Below are 7,650 nucleotides of genomic sequence, written 5' to 3'. Positions count from 1 at the left end.
CTGTCGTTTATATTTTCCTATATTTGGCTTGTTGTCCAGTGGACATTTAGTTCTTGTCTCAGCGTTATGTTTTTTTAGGCCTGTAGTTTATTATCTGCTCGATTTGGATGTGGATGTTACCACGCCATTGCTAATTTTCTCCTTATTTAGGATTCTACTACCATTCCTTGCAATATTTCTGAGGGACTTATTCGTAGGTTTTTGTATCTCATATAAAACAATTCGACGGCACTTATTTTGTTTTTTATTCTTGTTGCCAGCGACCATACTTCTGCCCTATATAAGGTTAAATATTCTCTTTTATGCTTTGAAATATTCTTTTTTTTTCTAATCCAAGAGTGTTGTACCATACTTTTCCAAATTAGGAATTCCAATGTTTAAATATCGCAATTATAGGACTATTTTTAAGGTGAGTATCTAACGACAGATAAAACTTATGCAAAAATTTAACCATTAAATTGAGACATTGAGACATGATCCTATTTTAGAGGCATGAACGACTAATAATCTCTTGGATAGTTTACTTGGAGATTTTCTTTTGGTTTGAAGAAGTTATTTGAATATTTCGGCTATCCTATCATCAGTAATTGTTTTAACAGTTTCTTTCTCCTATGTCTGACCCATCTAACATGTTTGTCTGTTATTACCTGTAGTATTCTCTTCTCACCTATCGGAAGTATGAATACTTTGGATATGAAACGTATGAAAGCAAATTTTTTGTTAAGCTGCCAAAATATATTATTTGACAATATCTTATGTTACGCCTATGATTCGAATTTTTTAGTTTGGTTTCGAACGAAAGAAAGGTAATTACTTTTCTTTTCCTTTAATGGAGATCGAGGGAATATGAGTTTTTAATCAAGAATCGACGACTATTTGTAAAGAATCTAGAATGTTTCTTTGCTCTTTTTCTTCAAAAAGAATACCGAAAGTTTTCATGTTTATTTTCCTGATAATTTTCATAGTAAGTTTCCTTGAAATATTTCGTAGTTGTTATTATATTACATTGTGTTTACCCCTGTATAATATATTCAATAAATATGGAAAATTCTAGTGAATTGAGAAATAGTTTGTAATAACCTTATACTATTGAAATGGTTTTGTTACGTCAAATTCAATTCCAGCCCTTCATTTTCCGTTAAAATTGAGCAGATGCCTAAAAACTTTATGGTAAACATCGTCGCGAAGAGGCCTTTCGATTTTCCGAACGGTCGTAATCGCTGTATTAAACATTCAATTTCTGTTCTGTTAATCAAAAACACTGTCAGCATAAAGAGATTGAAGAATGAGAAAATGTTACTTAACAGAGAAAACTGTTCTGATAGACATAAAATTTCGGCCTCACTGATACTCGAATTTACTTTTTCTCACTTTCTTCAGTTATCGGATTACTTTATTCATCAATATTTACGTGAGTGAAAATCGTTTTTCGATATCGATACGAGTTTCTTTAGCTTTAAGTTTCAGTTAATGACCGAGATAATTTAAAATCTCAATTTTCTTAGTTCACATAATAGCCAGGGATAATTTTGTTGTTTTACTTCCGACAAAAGTAGAGAATTTTACTTTTTATGTATTACAACGGTGGATAGAAATCGAATCGTCACCAAATACCCCGTTTTTTTTTAAATAAATGGTTAATAAATCGTAAAAATGTTTTTACTTAACGTTCCGTATACGCTTCGAACCATTCTGACTCTATAGGTGCAATTTTTCTTTCTTTACAAAGTTCGCTCAACTGACTGATTTACATTTTATTGTAAAGCACTTTCCGTTGTAGTTGCGTATGATTGTTTTCTAATAACAGCAAAATATCTAAGTTTGCGACATCGCTTATTCCTAGTCGTTCATATTTTATAATAATATTCATGCTTTCAGTTACATTGAATTTTCCCAGAATTCTAATTATTATGTTTCTAGCAATTGAAGGTCTTTCAAACTGTTTCGTTACATAAAGCGCATGTTTCTTCATGACTTCGTGAAGTCTATCACCGTAATCTACCATCATGATGGTTTGTTATTGGAAGAGCTGTGATAATAAAACTGGAATGCCGCTAATTGTAAGACTGACACTGAGAAATAATTGTTTTATGAAAACAATTGAAAAGATTGATAAGAACAGATCGATTGGATCACTTGAGATTTTAATTATTTTGATTAAATCATAAAATTAAAAGTGATTTATTTATCAATTCTCTTAGTTATTTTCGCATAATTTTCAAATATAAAGCATAGACATAACACATATAACAGATCATGGAAACTTTCTTTGCATTTTGGTTTTCCAATTACACCTCACTTACCGTTCACAATAAACATGAATCCCCTAGCGTCCTTGTAGAAGAAACATTCCTAGAAATTCAATATGAAAAATCCTTCGACCTAGTTCTTTATACCGATGCCTCCAAAGCTGAATCCTATATAGGTTGGGCAGTCACTACAAACCAATTTCTTTCCTTCAAGCTTTCAAATTTATGTCTCCTCCCCATAAACATATCGCCATATGTACTGACTCCCTTTCATCCGTACAGTCAATTACAACCATATTTACCGACCATCCAATAGTCCAAAACATCCATAACAGTCTCTCTCATCTGGCTTCCATCGCACAGTGGAATTGCTGGAAACGAATGTACCAGCTGGCTAATGATCTGAAGATTAACTTCAAACACCTAATTAAAAAATCTTGGCGCGATACATGGAGCAAAAGTACTACAGCACTACATCACATCCACCCATCTACTTCTCACATTTTCCTAAACTTTTTGAATAGGAGAGAAGTTGTGACAATAAGAAGACTTCGCATCAACCACACCAAACTTACTCACGGCTATTCGATGTCGTCAGAAAGTCGTCCTGTCTGCCGAACTTGTCAAGTTCCTGTGACTGTTAAGCACATCCTCACCGACTGCAGAAAATATTCTACCACAGTTTGATATGAAAACCAACCTCAAGGAGATACTTAACTGCCCGACGGAAAATATAGTTTAAATTATGCATTGTAATAGATTTTGTAACAGTCCTGTATTTAACTTGATTGTTTTTGTGTGCCAATGACCAGCGCTGTCGAGACACGTTAAACTGAAATAAAAAATAATTGCAAAAATTATACAAGAAAATTCTCATTTAGCAGAAAACTGGAAACGAGAAAATAGAAGAGAAAAAATGGACTATAAATATCTGAAACCAGTTTTCTGCAAGATTCGTATTAATCTATAACAGAATTGTAAAAAGTAGCTGAAAAATTGTTCAATATTGTTGGGTCGAACGTATGAAGAATATTTTAGAATTTTTTCGTAAGAAAAAATCGTCTCATCCATATTTATGGAATAGTATTACACCACGAAAGAGATAGATAAAAAAACAGGATAAGATTTCGTTCCGCATCGGCGGAGATTTAGGTAGAGCGGCACTACCTAACTCACAATTTCTCTATACCCATTATTTCAAATTGTTTTGAAATATTTTCACAAAATGTCCGCTTAACTATTCAAGATTGTACGTGGAACAAAACTTTTCAAAGCGTTACTTTGAAATTAAATTTTATAATAAAATTTATCACTTCGTGCTTATATTTTCTAGGAACTAAATTTCAGAAACGATGAAAAGAGATCAAAAATACTGGTGTTGAATTTTTCTGAAATTAAAATTGAGGTTTTGTTATAATTTTTGGATTAAATATACTATATATAAATTATTAGTATACTACTTAGGGCGGATTGTAACACGGTTACACAAGTCAACCCAATGGTAATGAATCCTCTGGTTAAACACCAGTTAAGCTTAGTGATAGTAATTAGATTGCATTCTATAGTTTTCGTTTTACTGAAGAGGACGAATGGCTGTTCTTTGCTTGATTTGCGTCTGCTACGTTTATCCATTGTTCTGTGATATCTTTCGCTGTTGTTTCACATGATTTGGTCACCAACAAACTGACCCATTTCTTCTAAAGTTGTTTCTACGTACTCAGCTACCCTGTTCTCTTCTTCAGTGATCATAATTGCTACTAAATACTCGGGAGTGAGTTTCCGATATTTTTTTCCTCTCTCGTGACTTTTCAGTATATAGCCTTTGACATATGATAAGAGGCACACAGTCTACCTACCTCCTTGCTCCGTATCATACCTCTGATGCCACCGATTCATGGTCACGACTCTCGCAGCTTCTTCGATTATTACATTGACTTTTTCTGCGTTACGGATCCTCCTGTATATTCTCCTGCCTTCGAGTGCCAGCAGATCTACTGAGATGTACATCGGTGTGTACATCATAATCTAAGAGCAGCTCTACGTTGCATCCTGGTTATTATTTTGCGGTGGATCTATTTTTTCCCATATCTCTGCGCCGGCGCGCCGTACTGTAGTATGGTATTTGTGACTGACATTAACAGTCTCTTTTGGTGGAAGACGGGCTCTCGATATTTCCCATTAATCGACTGAGACATTTTCAAGAGTAGTGTGAATCCTCAATATTTTATTCGATGAAGAGCTCTTCATCACATGATTATTGTCAAATTTTTCCCTTTGCTTTAACCTTCTCATGGACAAAGTTTAATGCAAATTAGTAATAACTTCAACTTCTATTTCGCTCTAGTATTTTTTCAAACTCCGTCTTAAAAATGTTGAGCATAGACGGTGGCTTCGATTACCTTGTTTGCACTCTCATCGAGAAATAGTTCAATGAATGTACGAAACTCATTTTTAACCATTTCTGGAATAATATTCATATCTGGATTTGAGCTTTAACAAATTTTGCAGCATCTTTCGACATTTGGCACTGGCCATCTGTGAGTGATGTCGTAAAAGTACTCAACCAATTATATTCCAGTTAAAGTTCAAGACATCAAACTTTGACTATACTAGTGACATAAAAAAATAGAAATAGAATAGGAAAAAGCTATCAAGCGGCATAAAATCATTTTAAATCGCACTATGTTGGATGTTCCTTTCGTCATTTTAAAATAACAAATTCAAATAAGACCTCTCTTCATGAATGATAATTTTTATGGAGCTTTTCCTTTGTCACTGTCAATAGCTCAGTAGCTAAAGAAATCGTGAGTTTTTCGTTACGGGAAAAGGGTAAACTTCGCCAATGATTCTCTCTTCATATACCCTACAGAGAAATCATTGAGAACAAGTTGTATTGGAAGTTATGAATGCATCGAGGTCTTTCGAGAAATCCTCTTTTTTTCCAATCAATGGTGCGCATAATTTTCCTATTTTACAATCTCATTTCTTTATATATATATATATATATATATATATATATATATATATATATATAGATTTAAAACTAAAAGTTTTTTAGAAACAAGAAGAGGTTTTGCAAATTGAAATATGTGTAAATGCTATTAAAAATACGATGTATAAATGAGTAAAGGTGGTATCCATAAATTCGACAAGTCTCTAACCGTTGTTTTTTCATGACTGTGTTCAATTTTTTCTCTCAATTTTGTTAACCCCTTTGGGATATATGAAGTTTTTTCAACTTTCACTAAAAGAATGATTGATTTCTTCATTCTCGTAGAAATGAATATTACTACAAACTATGTGATTTGCCCCCCACCAGAGCGAACGACACCAAGCTTCTGGAAAGTATATTCCAGCTACGGTTGCATCCTCTACGATAATAAAAGTATGCTAATGGTTATTTGCATCACAACGAGCTTTTTCTTGAATTGTTATTCCAATTAAGGTATTTACATTCAGTATCGATGATTGTTTAATCTTCAAAGTTCTATAATTAGATAAAGAAATTGCTAAAATAGATTCGCAAGAAAAATCTGATATATTTATACAACTTAGAAATTATGAAAACTCATAAGACAAACAATATGTTTTCATAGCTCTGTATAGAATTAGTTTCTTTATCAAATTACTCTGATCTAACAACATACACATAACAACTACTTACGTAAGTACAAAATCGATCATCATTTTGCTGTTTGCAACCTAAAGCTTCTAATCGAACAGTCGAACAGTAATCGAATATCAGTCACGTTTCTCGACATAAGAATTTTTCGTTTATATCTACCGAAGAAGATATGTAATGATAATTAAAAAGGAATGTGATAGCCTCATGAAATTCCTTTTGTCGGTGCTAAAATCACGAGTTTCTCGTTTACTGTTCCACTTAATGAGACGATTGTCGTATTTATTGAGATGACTCTCCATTTTGTGAATACCATATGGAATATTTTTGAGATTTCTCCAGATCTAACCTTCATTTTATTTATCACAAACTAATGTTTTGATACGTTTCAAAAGAGTTTCTATTTATTTTAGTGCATAGTGATTTACTATCACTGATAAAAGAACAATCAGGCTCCTTTTTGAAATGGTTATGATCATTGATAACCTATTATCGGTAAATAAAGATCTTCTGCATGCTCGAAACGCATCTCTATGGTTTAAGGTGCGAAGATAGCACAACGATCGGAGCTGGACATTTTTCACGTCTAGACCAATAGAGCAATCACTCAGGTAGATATGCTTGCACTAGACTTAGATGCTCAGAAGTATTCGTCAGAAAGCAAACTCACATTCTCTCCAATAGTCAAGGCTTTGTAAACAAATCCTCAAGGTATTATCTAACAGTAATATAGTGACTCTAATATGGCTAACAGGCCTCTAGGGTATATTAGGTAACTATAGTTTTTTCAATATCAATTGCAGAAGACAGTTATGCGAGGAACAATCAACATTTCATAAATACGCACTCACACCAAATTAAGAAATGAAAAATAATGTTATTCCCCGTATAAAATTCGGTAAACATTTAGCAAACCGTCATTCCACGTGGATCAATGCGTGTCATAATTCATCATCTCCATTCTTTACCAATGAAGACATCGAATCGTAAACATTAATGCATTTCTATTGGCCGAAGCGGTCGGAAGGCGTATGTACACAATTTCTTCGAAATATACCTGCCAGACAGTCTGCGATAAACAGTGGCGTCGTTTGGTTAATTCATAAATTTCTTTTAATAAATAGAAAAATTGCGTTCTTCACACCATGGGCGAATGAAGACAATGAAATTGCACAGCGTAGTGAGAATAAAGACAGGTATGAATTTAATAATGAAGATTTAGATCTACAAGTTATTTTAAATAAATTCGAATGTTTAAGAAAGGAAAATATTAAGTAATCTGATAATGCAATCATAATAAGAATTGCTGAATTAACTAGAGTGAATAAATTTTCTATATATCGGGTAGTCACGAAAGGGGTCGCAGTGGATTATTCACAGAACCGAAAAATATGCAGAAAAAAACTGAAATCGGTTGACTAGGCTACTCAAGATTCTATACGCAGAACAATTTATAGTTTATATAAGGAGAACAAGGCTGCGACATTAGAAGTAATACAGCAAAAGGTAGCAGATTATCCAGAATACAATTATTCCAGTTTAGAAACATAGAGACTTTAGAATTGAGATATTTTTTTATTTTTTTCGATTTGCAACGAACTTATTTTCCTTTATGGTTTTTACTTTGATATTTCGTTTTCCAGAAAAAAACGAATGGGGTACAAAAAGGGCTATGTTCACGTCTGGTACCCTTTTTAAGCCAAACGCCCTTACAGGCAGCCACATTTCACGTCTATTTACGTTTTATAATTTAATATTCAGTTGTAGCAAGTTAACAAG

Source organism: Diorhabda carinulata, chromosome 7, assembly GCF_026250575.1.
Source record: "Diorhabda carinulata isolate Delta chromosome 7, icDioCari1.1, whole genome shotgun sequence".
Taxonomy (NCBI): domain Eukaryota; kingdom Metazoa; phylum Arthropoda; class Insecta; order Coleoptera; family Chrysomelidae; genus Diorhabda; species Diorhabda carinulata.
This window is presented reverse-complemented; position numbering follows the sequence as displayed.